The sequence below is a fragment of the Podarcis pityusensis genome, assembly GCF_964106645.2.
Source record: "Podarcis pityusensis genome assembly, chromosome: 14".
NCBI classification, from domain to species: domain Eukaryota; kingdom Metazoa; phylum Chordata; class Lepidosauria; order Squamata; family Lacertidae; genus Podarcis; species Podarcis pityusensis.
Genome location: NC_138039.1, coordinates 51203688 through 51218291, shown reverse-complemented (window position 1 = coordinate 51218291; position 14604 = coordinate 51203688). Strand labels below are relative to the sequence as shown.

The following is a 14604-nucleotide window of genomic DNA, read 5'->3' as shown; positions in this document are numbered from 1 at the left end:
ATGAAGAAGAGCCGCGGAAGGGTTATGGAAGAGACTTGAGGGCCTCGGACATAAGGTTGCCAGGTTAATGGGCTAGACTGACGGGAATAAGGACTGACAAAACCCGGAACCAGGAGGAAAGGATGCTGGATGAAGATTGGATCTGTTTATACCTCTTTTTTCAACCATTAGAACTGTTTTATAAAACTGATGAATGATAGAAGAATGTTGGAATGAAATTACTTGGCTTTAGCAAAGATGTTTAAAGAATTATGAAAGAATATTATGATTATGAGAAGTTGGTAAGGATAAGATTTAAGTTTTAAGTTTTAAGGTTTATTTTATTATAGAAAGATAAGGTCAAGGATTTGCTGGGATAATTAATAACTAGGATACAAAGAAAGGGAGGAGGAGGAGGTCTAAGAAAGAAGGTAATGACAGTTAAGGATTTGAAAATAATGAATTTGTTTTTAAATGTTTTTAAAGTTCTGTGATTTTTGCATTCTTCTTTTTTTCTTTTTTTCTGTCATTTTTTCTCATTTGGAATTTTTTTGTATATGGTGGGAAGGGGTTGGGGTTTTTTTTCTTTCTTTTTCTATTTTGTCAATTATTTTTATCCTTTGTACTCTCTTCTGCTTCTATTTTATTTTTTCTCTTTTTTGTAACATTTTGAAAAAATAAATATCTTAAAAAAAAAAGAAGAACATATTTTGAGAAATCAAGGATGAAGTGAGCAAGTTGATTGAGATGGAGAACAATGACACCAGCAGTTATCAGGAAAGTAGTGGCCTGGGCTGGATACGCAGGTCAAAGATTACTATGTCCAAGATTTCGTTATGAAACTGTTGACTTTTACAAATGTGTAATGTATTTTTCCTTTTATGGTATGGATTATAGACACAGAGAGCACAGTCTGTATAGATAACAATTTTACTGTGTTGTACAGGGAAATTTTTTCCTAAATACCCGTGGTCCTCTGTCAAAGTCAGTCCTAGCTGCAAATCACTGCGGGAAAGCAAATTGTATTTAGCAATAAAGTAAAATAAGAGCTGGTGAAATTTGGCAGAAAACCCAACCTTCTGGAAGCCTGAAAAATTTACAGAACTCTAAGAAAACATGGATCTGTTCAAAATTATAGTTTGTATAATTAAGTGGGCCTCAGATATAGTCCTTATTTTGGGGGGTATTTGATTCTTCTCTCAACTTGTTTCTACCTGCAGCAGACCAAAATGTGATACATACTCTCAGCTTAGAGCTGAAAATTTAAGCAAATGAGAGGTATGATTTGGTAAAAGACATGGTTATTTTTTGTTCACAGATATTTCATCATATTTAATTACGTCTCACTTCTTTGGTGTGTGGTGCTATTTTGTTTTGTTTTTAATTTTTTATTCTCCCTAAAGCTGGAAGTGGCCTAGGTATCTCTGGGGCACTGAAACCGAGTGTTCCTGATCATTGTTCTTGCTGGCCAGGGCTGGGAGCAGCACACAGGCACTCAAAGGCTTAGCCAGTATTCTCTGTAAAACGGACTGCACACACACACACACACACACAGAGAGAGAGAGAGAGAGAGAGAGAGAGGGAGAGGGAGAGAGAGAGCAAGCATGCCCCAGAACCTTTTGCAATTTGCAGTGCTTCTGAAATGCAGAAAATTTGAAAAGCACTGTAGACGGTAGAGTCTGCAACAAAATAAGCACTCCAGCATAAGTGTGCTATGAGATCGAATTCTTTTTATTGCTAAAAGAGATATAGCATAAAAGAAATACCTAAATACCGTATTTTTCGCTCTATAAGACACACTTTTCCCCTCCTAAAAAGTAAGGGGAAATGTGCGTGCGTCCTATGGAGTGAATGCAGGCAGGAGCCTCTGCTCAACACTCCCTTTAAAGAGCCACGTGGAACGGGGGCTTTTACCCGAGGAGGTAGAAGGGGAAAAACCCCCAAGAGCTGCACACATGGTCCGCGCGCTCTTTAAAGGGAGTGCAGCTCTTGGGGGAGCCTTCCTTCCGCTGCCTGGAAAAGGCTTCACGCGACTATCCCAGAAGCCAGATCCCTCTTGCTATTCTGGCTTCTGGGATTCAGAATATTTGTTTTCTTGTTTTCCTCCTCCAAAAACTAGGTGCGTCTTATGGTCTGGTGCATCTTATAGAGTGAAAAATATGGTGTAGCAGTTTTATGCTTTTCATTTATTCCTCCTATTTATAGTTAGGGTTAACTATGTTGTAAGCATCCCAGGGTAGGATACAGAAGCATTCAGTTAAAAAGAAAAAATCAAACAGAATATGCATTTGTTGTTGTTTAGTTGTTTAGTCGTGTCTGACTCTTCGTGACCCCCATGGACCAGAGCACGGGGTCATGAAGAAAATATGCATAAGAAAAGATAAAAACCAACAAATTTGATAATAAATATACACAACGTTCTATGCTACCGTTAAAAAGAAAGCCAGTCACAGGACTGGGGCCATTCCTTAGACACATTCCTAATGCGTCTGGCATGGTTTCCGTTTTAATTTGACTTTGATATCTCCGCCAAATAGTGGGTTTTTCTTCACATCAAGTGTCGCAGAAGAGTAATACTGCCTGCACTTTACCCTCAGCGATGGGCTTTCAGTGTCTGTAACACTTTCTGGGTCGTTTACAAATTTTTCCTTTGAAGTGTTTATTTCACTCATTTTCCAAAAATACTTTTCACCCAGAACCAGCGTTCCACTTAAGAGCTGTGAAGCTGCAGCAACAAACCCCACGTAGATAGAAATTCCAACATGTTGTTCTGTTGGACTGGGAGGCACTCCCAAAACCTCAGGAAGCTGAATTCCTTTGTTTGTTAATATAGAATGCAGATTCCACAAAATGGAAATAAGTACACATGTACCTGCTGCCATGTCCATCATTGCTCCAATGGAAAAGAAGGTAGCAATGAAATCATCGTGTTTTCCAGGCGCAAAGATGTTACATAGTGCAAAGGCACTGGGAGTGTAATGCTTTGAACCCCTCCTGTCAAAAACCTTAGAGGAATATTACCACAAGAAAGCTGTTACAAAGTAGAAGGGATGGTAAGCAGTGGGTTAAATTTGAACTACTTATAGTACCGGTACACACTAAATTTCCAGTGTTAAATGGAATTCTTCATAACTGTCTCAGTAGTGACCCCACCTATCCTCTAAGTCCCTCGCCTGGTAGCGGAAGGTAGCGGAAGGAAGAAACTTATTATACCCTCTGTTTATCCCCCCCCCCCACTCATTTTATTACTTGCTTCTGCTCTACAATGATAGCTCAGTCGGTAGAGCATGAGACTCTTAATCTCAGAGTCATGGGTTCAAGTCAAAGATTCCTACATTGCAGGGGATTGGACTAGATGACCCTCGTGGTCCCTTCCAACTTTACAATTCTGTGAAAGGCAATACACACACACACAAAAAGGTCACCGCATTGGCAATTGAGGCCAATGGCATCAAGTCCTGGACAAGGATGGTTTCAGAGGACAGGGACTCCTCATCGTTTAATGGTATGCATATAATGTTGATTTTCTTCATTGTAATTTTACGCATAGAACAGGCACCCCAGATCCCAATGCCTGCAATGCCAGGTTTGTTGCAGCCCATGATGTTCTCAACCTGCCACTCTCTCCATTCAAGGTTGGCAGATGTGGAGCAGATGCTCAAAATGCAGCCCATAAGAGCCAGGACAAAGGCACCCACTTGCAAGCAGGATACCCTGCACAACAGCCACACTGAAAAGGAGCCATAATGCGCCTGGGGTGGAACTTTAGCTTTGGTACTGGGAAGGCTAGCGATAGAAGGCATGGTGGAGAAAAACACAGGCAAAAGATAACCATTAGATACTTAGGCACAGTATCATATGGACATCTCCTAAAGTTTGAGCAAATAGTGATGTGCAGCTAAAACAATGCCATCATTCTAGGGCAAATTCTGCATTTCCCACCTTGAGACGTAGGAATGGAAAAGTCTGCTATGCCTGCAGTCATAGGTGCCAAGAATCAAACTTCCCCAGGGGTGAAGAAATTGCACAACCGCACAACCCCTTTTGTTCTAGGGACCCCCTCCATGCAGATAATTGGGCTCTTGTCTTGTCCACTACTCCTCTGCATTCCTATGCTCCCCTCCCCTCCCTCCCCATTGTTAAAATGTTAGGCATGATCCAACCAAAGTTACGCATTCAACCCTAGAAAGAAAGTTTGGTGCAACAGACCAATACAGCTACTGTTCAGGAAAGAATCCTTTCTCATATTCTCTCTCTCTCTCTCTCTCTCTCTCTCTCTCTCTCTCTCTCTCTCTCGCTCTCTCTCTCTCTCTCACACACACACACACACACACACAATGTGAAAAGCCTACCAAGTGGCTCTCAGACAGGACAAAAGGAAATAAAAGTCAATTTGTTCTCATCTGGGAAAACACTGTGTTATGTACTGAAGTTCTCACCCTGGGCCAGCAGGGGGATACTGTAGATAGTTTTCACTCAGGTCCACGTCAGTTATTTTAGGCGGGAAACCCTGGGATGTTGTTGCTACAATGTTGACAGCCGGCTGCCTATAAAAGCAGGCCGGCTGAGCTGTTTGCTGCTCAGTTCTGTTCCAGCTTACAAAATAAAGAGCTGCTTTGGAGAAATTGCTGTGTCGTCTGCTATGTCAACCCACAATTTAACACACTGCTATGTTGGTGGGGAACTGAGGAGTGCTGCATATATGCACCTACATGAAATCAGTTCTTCAACTAGTCTCTGGTCAGCCAGGGCTTTCTCCAGGGCTTCTTGTTCGTGTGTCTGACCTAAGAGAAGACCTGAGAAGAGTGAAGCTGGTCTGAGCGCTGCAGCAACTGCCCCTTGGAGTTCTGAGGCAGTTAGAATGCAGCTTGCTTTGAATGCTCGGAAGAACACCAATCATAACTCCAGGGTCCTGGTCATTTGGAACATTTGGCAACTGCTTGGAGGCAGCATGCTTTTGAATACCAGTATGATTCTGGCACTTTTAAAAGACACTTTTTTGTTAGATGTAAGCTTATGCAAAGATTGGGTACAAAATGTGGAAATAAACACTGAGCGAACAAGATTTGAAATAGACAAATAGACGAATAAACAAATATTTAGTTGTTTCCATTGGGTTTGAACTCCACTTTGAATGACAGCAACTTGATTCAGTAGCCCTGGTGGATCAGCTAAGGAGCCATCTAGTCCAGCATCCCTTTTCTAAAAATGAAAAGTTTTATAACAACTCTGTGGGGACAGGCATTTATTAGCTCCATATTGCAGTGTGGCAGAGGTGTGGAGACGTCTGATACTGTGAAATATTTTCTTGCTTAAGTTAAGACCACTCTGTAAATTCATGGTTAGGGGGATCTTTGAGTCAGAGGTTTCCCAGCTTCTTGGTTGCTTTCCTGGTCACCCAAATATCAGTTCTCCCTACTCTTGCTGGTCCCCAGGGTAGACTCTTTCGCTGATTTTCATGTGCTAGGGACTCGTCATATTTGTTTGTAGATTTATAAAAGTCTTCTATAAAGATTTTTTCTGCAACTGCTCGTGGGGATTCCTTCCCTTATAAAACGTGGGACTGAAATATCCTGCATTCCACAGCAGATTCCCAATTTGAACCCCTGAATGCAGCAGTGGAGCATATGCCCGCACTGCCCAGGGTGGGTGCGCTCCCGAGGGGGCAGGGCACGGAGGGTGCCCTCCCAGGTGCAGGATAGCCACTCGGGTGCACGGAGTGGTGTGGCATCCTGCAGCCAGGGGCGGAGTGAGCCGCCGATGGCGGACATTTGGCGCGCCGCCCGCCTGCGACTCCCAAGCCTTCCCCAAGCTGTCAAAATGAAGGGGGAAGGTGGAATGCCACTGGCAAAGGGGTGCAGCTCCCCCCTTCCCCCAACCCCTCGGGGTAGGCTTGGGAGTTACGGGCGGGCAACGCGCCGAATGTCACCCCTCTCAGCGAAGACACCAGGGGCAGTCCGCCCCCACCGCCCCCCTTCCTCCGCCCCTGCCTTCTGCATGCAAAGTTAAGTGCTCCATCACTGAGCGATGGCCCTTCCCTTAAAAATGGTAAGATCCTCCAGTCCTTGTAGTTCTGAAGAAACTGCCAATTTGATTAGGAAATGAGGAAGCTGCCTTATGCAGAGTCCAGCCCTTTATCCATCTAGCTCAGTATTGCCTGCACTGATTGGCAGCTCTCTAGGGATTTAGACAAGGGACATACCCTAACCCCCCCCCCCCCGACATGCTGGAGATTGAACCTCTGGCATGCAAAACAAGTCCTCTTCCAGTGAGCTGAGGCTCTTCCCCTGATGAGAGAAGTACAGAATGCTGGAATAACAGTCTTATACCAAGTCAGACCATTGGTTCATTGAACCATTGTCTACACTGAATGGCAGCTCTGCAGGGTTTCAGCCAGGAAGTCCTTATCAGCCCTCTCGGGAGATGCCATGGGGAACGGAGCCTGGGACTGCGCTGCAGGCACAGAAACCTCCCTGCCACTGAGCTTGGGCTCTTCCCTCCAGCCTGCCCTTTTGCAAAGCAGACTCTCAAAGTACACATTTCAGTCACAACATTGATGTATAAATTGGAAACAAAGATTCACTGGGGGGTGCATTTGCCATTAGAAGCCAGGGCCTGTAATTTGAAAAAAACTGACCTTTGGATATAAACATGAGTGTTTCCCGAATATTTATAAAGTGGCACCACACACACACACACACACACACACACACACCATTTAAGGACCTGGTAAAGAAATGCTGTCAGAAGGAAAAGGATGTTTGCAAATTACTATAATTTCCTGAGATTATAGAGGAAGTTCATCCACTGAAGTCTTAAAAGGTATTGCTTTGGAGAGAAGTAAACATGTTTTGAACGATCAGGTTCGATGTTGGATGCCCAGAAAAGCTGGCAGTGTCTTTGTGCATGTACTTATGTTTTTAAACGGGAACAGGTTTCAGGACTGTGAAAAAGGGGGGAAGCACACAATATTAGGCTGTCATTTTTCTGCAGATAAATTGTTATGGTGTGATTGGATTTGGATTAACCACAGGCTGCGCTTGATGGAATGCAGCATTGCAAAAACAAAAAACAAAAGGAAACCTGGTAACTTTTGTCTGTTCAAGTTTCCAAGGCTGCAAAATAGGTCTTTGGGATTTTGAAATCACAGTTTACTAAGGCCCTTCTCCAAAGCATTGAACCTCTCAGAGTTTCCTGCTAATTTTAGCTTCCTCTTTGTAGGATTCCGTTCTTGGGTTCCTTCTGCACAGAGCCCTGGAGATGGGGAGGGACTCAGCAGAGGCGGACAGCAGCCCTTGACCAGTGCCTCAAATGGCCTTTCCACGCCTGTGGCAAACCGTGTGTTGTGGGATCAGTGGAGGTGGTAGATTATCTATTTCTGACACAAGATTTGTATACCACTTAATCAAAAAAACCTCCAAGTGGTTTACAGAAAACTGTATTTTAAAACTCATTTAAAAATACTGATTAAAAACTGCTGTTAAAAACAAGTTGACATAGAATCCCAAAAAATCAGCCAGCATTCTTGTTCTTCTGACAGCACTGAGGCATTCAGCATGAGAGATGTAACCGTATGTTGTAGAGCCAGCCGGGTGGGTGGTCAGAGTGTCAGACTAGGACCTGGGAGAGCAGGGTTCAAATTCTCACTTGGCCGTGAAGCTGACTGGGTGGCCTTGGGCCAGTCACTGCCTCTCAGCCTAGCCTACCTCACAGGATTGTTGTGAGGATAAAATGAGGAGGTGGAGAACTATGGAAGCCACCTAGAACTCCCTGGGAGAAAGGTGGGATATAAACTCAATCAATCAATTTTTTGACAGATTTAAATCTGTTTGCTTAACTAGACTGGGCTGGGGGAAGATGCTCAGAAAAGGTTATCTCCTGTCTCAGTTGGCCTTGATTGTTTTATCTCAGGGGTCATCAAACTTTCAGCCGGGGGCCGGTCCACTGTCCCTCAGACCTTGGGGGGGCAGACTGTATTTTGGGGGGGAAATGAACGAATTCCTATGCCCCACAAATAACCCAGAGATGCATTTTAAATAAAAGGACACATTCTACTCATGTAAAAACACGCTGATTCCCGGACCGTCCGCGGGCAAGATTGAGAAGGCAATTGGGCAGGATCCGACCCTGGGCCTTAGTTTGCCTACCCATGCTTTATCTTGTGGTGGCTGTTTAGCACAGGTGCTGTTATCACACCCTTGCCAAAGGTTGCGGCATCCTGACATCCGTCATGTTGCACAACAGCCTTCACCAGCCTGGAGCCCTCCAGCTGTTTTGGACTACCGACTCCCATGATCCCAGCCAGAATAGTCCTGCTGACGGGGGCTGGTGGGGGCTGCAGTTAGGTGCCAAAGGCAGCTGGGGAGCGACAATATCTGTTTACATGATCCAGATGGGTTTCCAGGGTCTTGTGGATTTGGTTTGACACGTCCCATGACTCTAGCCCTGTAATCCAGTGATGGGGAACCTGAGGGACTCCAAATGATGCTCAGCGCTGTCTCCCATCATCTCTGATACCCTTGGGCATGCAGGCTAGGGCTGTTGGAGCTGAGAATCCAGCAATATCTGCAGGTTCACAGATTCCCGGTCCCTGCCACAATCCAAACCAAAGAACAAAACAGACCGCTTTTTAAACCTTCTGCTTTGTATGTTAGGAAAGTCAAGAGACAAGGCTGAGATTTTGGGGTTAGACCTGGAGGGCTGGATAGAATTCAATTGTTTGCAGCTACTTTGGTGTCTTTCATTCATGCAGAACAAAGTTCTTCCTGGGGGACCCTTTTACCTGCCTGATTTATTTTTAAAAGGTAGATTTATGAGGAGCCATCACCTTATCAATGTCTTTGCCCCAGGATTTTCTCTTCATTGGAAGAATTATGCTCACTCTTGGATTTCAGGCATCCTCCCGGCTTTCATAAGACTGCAAATATAAGATGCTGCCCTTCCCTTTCAGAACCCCTGGGAATAATTGCAGCAACTGCATACAGTGGTACCTCGGTCTACCAACAGCCTAGTTCACGAACTATTTGGAACATGAACACTTCAAAACCGGAAGAAGGTGTTCTGGTTGGCGAACTTTTTTTGGAATCCGAACATACTCCGTTCGGGGGTGCACTTCCATTTTGAGTGCCACACTTCCGTTGCCCGGCAGTGGAGAAGGGGGTCATCACGGCGTTTCCCGCAGCCGCAAGGGAGGGAAGCTGCCCGCCAGCTGGATTGCAGGAGTACAACTCCCCCCCCCCCCCGTGCCGGACTGGCGACACCCGGAAGTGGAGAAGGGGGACGTTTTCTCAGCTCTGCTGCAGTTTTCTCCCCCTGCTGCCGCCTCCAAGCGAGCTCCGCCCTTGCCTACTTTCCCCCCTTCACCCAGGGATGGTGTGCAGAGGGGTGTGTTGGGGGGAGGAGAAAGGCAGAGAGAGAGACACCTCCGCATGCACGGAACCAGCGTGGTGGCACATTTTTAGTGCATCCAAAGCTTTCCAAGAAAGTGCTCCTCCTCCTCCTCCTCGTGCTTGTCCGCCGCCACCGCCCTCCACCCCCGCTCTGCTTTCCCTCCCTGCCGCGCATCTCTTGCTACCATCGCTCTTACAACCACATGCGGATCTATGCCAATCCTTTCCATTTTGTTTCCATTTTCCATTACTTTCTATGGGAAAACACGCCTTGGTTTAAGAACACTTTGGTTTAAGAACAGACTTCCGGAATGGATTAAGTTTGTAAACCAAGGTACCACTGTATTGATATTTTAAGCATTGTGCCCCCTCCCCCCCCTCCCAAGTATCTTCTGGTGAAGAGGGAGCAGAGGAGGGTCAGGCAAGAAAGAAATGTGAGAGTGCTTTATTTATTTATTGGTCAATAGAACTTCTGGACCACCTTTCAGCCAAATGGGTCCTTTTATGTAATACAAACAGACAGAGCCAGAATGAAATTTGATTGTTCATTTGATATTGGCATGCCACTTTTCCAACAACCGAGTTGAGCTCAAAGCACCTCATGAGAATAGTAAAGGATTGACAAATAAATAAACCCTTCCTCATACAGAACACACACACATACAAAATAAGGATATAACAAGGATCAAAAGAATCAAAGCAATAATAGTACAATAAATACAACAAATGAATCAAAATGGTGGCCAACTAGATGCCTGTGGGGAACCAGCAAGCAGGACCCAAGCACAAGATCCCCCCCCCCGCCGCCGCCGCCGCCGCCCCGTGGCTTCCAGCAACTGGCATTCAAAGCAGGACTGCCTCCCACTGTGGAGGTTGAGCATAGCTGTTGTGGCTGGGGGCCATCGGCAGCCCTCTCCTCCATTAATTTGTCTTATTATCTTTTAAAGGCATCCAAATTGGTGGCCATCCCTGCCTTCTGGGGGAGTAAGTGCCATAGTTTAGCCACATGCTGTGTGAAGAAGTACTTTATTTTATCTGTCCTGAATCGTCAAACATTCAACTTCATTGTATGTCCCTGAGTTCCAGTGTTGAGAGAGAAAGAGAAAAGCTTTCTCCACTTCCCCCTGGCCATGCATAACTTCATAAATTGTGATTAATCTGAATAAATGGGGTGCATTCTGATGTTTAATTATGCTTTATTTGGTCTGCCATCTTGATCCCACATGGTGCTTGGAGTCTAAAGGTAAATGGAGATCTCAACCTCCCCCTTGGGAAGCCTCATGCAGAGTTGGCCAGAGGCATCCCAACTGGTGCAGGTTGGGCTGGTCATACCAAATTTGGCAATGTCCTACCAAATGGGGTTACAATATCTTCAGAGGCATCCTAATCGGTACAGTTTGGATCTGTCACACCAAAAAATGGTCACACCACAGCAATGTTTTGGTCTGCCATCTTGATTCAAAATGGCGGCTGGTTGCCCAAATTCAGTGAAAACTGCTTATCCCACCTCGGGAATCTTAACACATGGGGAACAAAAGGACAAATCATTTTCCAAAATATATAGTAGATAAGGGTGACTAATATATACAGATAGAAAGTGCTGTTTTTCTGGACACAGAAATGTGTTGTGCTTGGAACAGAGCACACCTGTTTGTGAGGCATGTTCCCAGTGGTCTGTGGTGGGGGTTTTGTGTTACTGAATTAAAAGGCTGCACTGGTCTAGGTTTGTGATTTGTTTTGTTTTACATGGTGGACTGCTGCGCTGTTGAAAAGCATTACTTCCAGTTCTTAGGTTGCTGAGGATCACAAGACCCTTGTCCTCCTTTCAAGCACTTGAAAAAGAGATGGATGTTAATTAAGATATGTCAGTGAGAGGAGGAGGAGGAGGAGGAGGAGAAAAAGGTTGAGAGAAAACGTAATTTATGTCTTTAATTTTCCAAATGTTTCTCTTCTCCGTCTTGCGCCACTTAACTTTAGGAGTAGTGGTCTTTAATTAGGTACAGTGGCAGCTATAGAGGGTGATTCAGTTTGCATGCCAGGGGTGTAATATATCAAGTTATATCCCCACAAGTCCTGTAAAATAAGCATGGGAGCAATTTTATAATTATGCTGTGGGTGGGTGGCCCCAGATTAATTCTGAAAATGAAAAAGAAGATGGGGGAAGGGGAGCAGTCTGTTATTTCAGATATCAGTATTTTGATGGAAATGTGGACCAGAATCCTTTCCCCACAAAAAAAACCCCTTAGGATGATGATATAGCATGACAAAACATCAATCTGGGACTTTTTGGTGAAGAAAACCTATGGAGTTGAGGAAATTCCACAAAAACGGGGAGAAATAAGACTTTCCCCCACATCAAGAAACCGTTGGGTGGTGCCCAACCAACTTTTACTCAGGTGCAAGCCCATTCAAATACATGGACCTCTATTAACCATGCCCATGGGTCAACTCTGAATACAACTCCATGGGTTTTCCTCCACCACCACCCTATAGTTATATCCTGCTTTTTAACTGGAGTCCTCAAAGCAGCTAAGAACATTTATAAATGCAACAACTAAATCCTACACAGTAGACCCACCAAAACCAATCAGCCTAATTTCATAATTTTGAGTGCAGTGGGGTTCATTATTCCTTCATCCTAAAAGAAAACTCAGGGAATCGAATGGACTCTAATATGCCCATTAATTTCAGTGGTTTTACTCTGAGTAGTACTAACATTGGGATTTATCCACAGTGGGCCATTCAGAGAAGAGCCAAATGGTAAGTGCTCCGAAGGTTTCTGCCTCTCTCCAATAAGCAACCACATTCTCCACCTGAGAATGGGGAGCTGCAATTTTCTCCTCCTTCTTGAGTTTTCTGTACAAGCAGCACATGCACAAGATCCTAATACATGATTAGAAATCACCATTCAGGTAAGATACAGGAGCCAAGAAGATGCTCATGGATTTTAAAAATCCTTCTTTCCTTACATGAAAACAAATTTACAGTTGATTTAATGCCACCCAGATTTTCACTTGCTGCTTGCATTCTGTATTTCATTAATGCCATAGATTTTCTGCACACAGGCGGGTAGGTGACATGGAACTGGAACGGGATCAGTTAACAAGCTGAACTACTTGTTCTCCTCAGTGTCTTGGGAGCTGCATTTCTGTTGCCTTCCCAGCTGACACAGGGGATGACCATGAGAGGGGCAGCAGGAGGGACGCAGTGCCCAGTAAGACTTTTCACACACAGCTCTTTTGGGGTAGCTTCAGGTGTGTGAGGCAGGTGAGCAGGGAATGAATGCCTGGCTGATGGAGCAACAAGGTCTTCAGAACTGTGTTTTGATTTTATTGTTTTTTATGGATATGATTCACAAATCACTTGGCAAGAAACTAGACTTCTAAAAACTGGGGCATAGAAGACTCACTCAGTCTCATTGCATCCTCTTTGATGTCTGGAACCCGGATGACCCATTTTTCTGGACTGAACCCGCTACCTGTCAGTTTGGAGCTCCCTGTATTCAAATGCCAGCAGCCTCCAGGTGAATGAAGAAAGCAGCCTTCCTGCCCACACCTGTACGTTCGCCAAGCCAACAATTCATCGGCCGAGTGTGGAAGTTATTCCGCTAAACAAGACATAAGAAACTGCACCTGTCTTTGAGACAAAGGCTTGAATTCCACTGAGGCCTCTTTTTCTGTTGAGGTGTTGCATTCACTGTTTGTTAACAGAACATTTTTTAGTATTTCCTGTAAAATTACATACCTGGTGCTTTGACCGCTTAGTCTTTTGTATGCATCACTGAAATCAGAGCAGGGGAAACCCTTTGAGGACACTACTGTTCATCATCAGGTGCAAAATTGAGAAGTATCAGTCAAATCTTTTCAAATTGAGGGGTGATGACCAAAAAAATTAAAGAATTGGCATTGTCTCACACTGGAGGGGAGATGGCAGTTCCAAGTTAGGAAGGAGTTGTCAACCTTTTTTAGGGGGTGGGGGTTGACTAATAATCTGTTATTGAACCAATTACTAGACTGCTGAAATTTAAATACAGTTGCACTTTAACTAAAGTTGAAATATAAGTGACTTTTTGAGAGATGAAGGAAGCTGCCCCAGGTAGGGCTGGGAAGGTCCCCTGCCCAAGACCCTGGAGAGCCACTGCCAGTCAGAGTAGACAATACTGAGCTAGATAGACTAATAGCTTTCTGTGCTATCCTATGTATGTTCTCAAGTGTGAGTCAGCTGCTTTTGAAATGCCCTCCAGTTTCAAAAACAAGTTGACTTTATGAAGTTCCTTTCAGCTGCACCAGGCCACTGGTCCAGTGAGCTCAGTACTGTTTGCTCTGACTGACAGCAGCTTGGCAAGGGCTCAGGCAGAGAAGAGTCTCTCCCCCCCCCCCCCTCCAGCCTCCTGTGATTCTTGTCACTGGCGGTATCTGGGGTTGAACCTAGGGGTCTTGTGCATTCAAAGTATGGGCTCTACCACTGAGCTGTGTCCTCTGAGCATTTGTCCTCTGTCATAGGCATCTGCTATTCTGAAAAAGGGAATCTGGAAGCCTGATGGGTGTAGAGCCTATTATGCATGTTGGCTATCTCCCTGCCCAAGAATGAGCCTATGCCCAAATAAATTTGTTAGTGTTAAAGATGCCCCAAGAATCTTTTGGGGTTTTTTATTGCAGGAGAGTTGATATAATTAGAAAAAGACTCAAGGGTGCTTCTCCAGCGTGCGGCCAGGAAAACCACACATGGCAACGAAAGACGGGTTGTGAGCATTCCGTGGCTCCCCTTCCCACCTTTGAGTATAGCTGTTTCATAGAATCACAGAACTGTAGCGTTCTAGTCCATCTAGTCCAACCTCCTACAATGCAGGAATCACAGCTAAATTGTTTTCCCACTTTGCAGACATTTATTGCCTTCCAAAGCAATTTCAATTAAGGGATGGCTGCTTACAGATTTATCTGGCTCACACACACACACCAGGGAAGCGTGTGTCTGTAGGAAATCAAATTGTAGCCAGGAATGTTGCAGAATTATGCTTGCAGAATTTCATTGACTAATAAGAAATAAGAAAGACTGTAATAAGAGTTGCTGCTGGAATGCTTTTGTGACCGCAATACAAACAGATGCATTTTCCTTTTTTAGGAGCTTCATATTTATTTTTCCTACGGGTTGGTCCCGCATTTCTTTCTGAGGAATGAAAGGGTTATGTGCAGTGTAAATTGGACAGGCCTAATAAAGACCCACATCAAGCAGATAA

At 44.6% G+C, this 14604-nt stretch overlaps 1 protein-coding gene across 2 annotated transcripts in view; it reads left to right on the top strand.

Moving 5' to 3' along the window:
- The window catches only part of ENTREP2 (endosomal transmembrane epsin interactor 2), a 196014-nt gene that overhangs the window by 156779 nt on the left and 24631 nt on the right, over positions 1-14604 (top strand). The gene's annotated exons all lie outside the window — the stretch shown is intronic.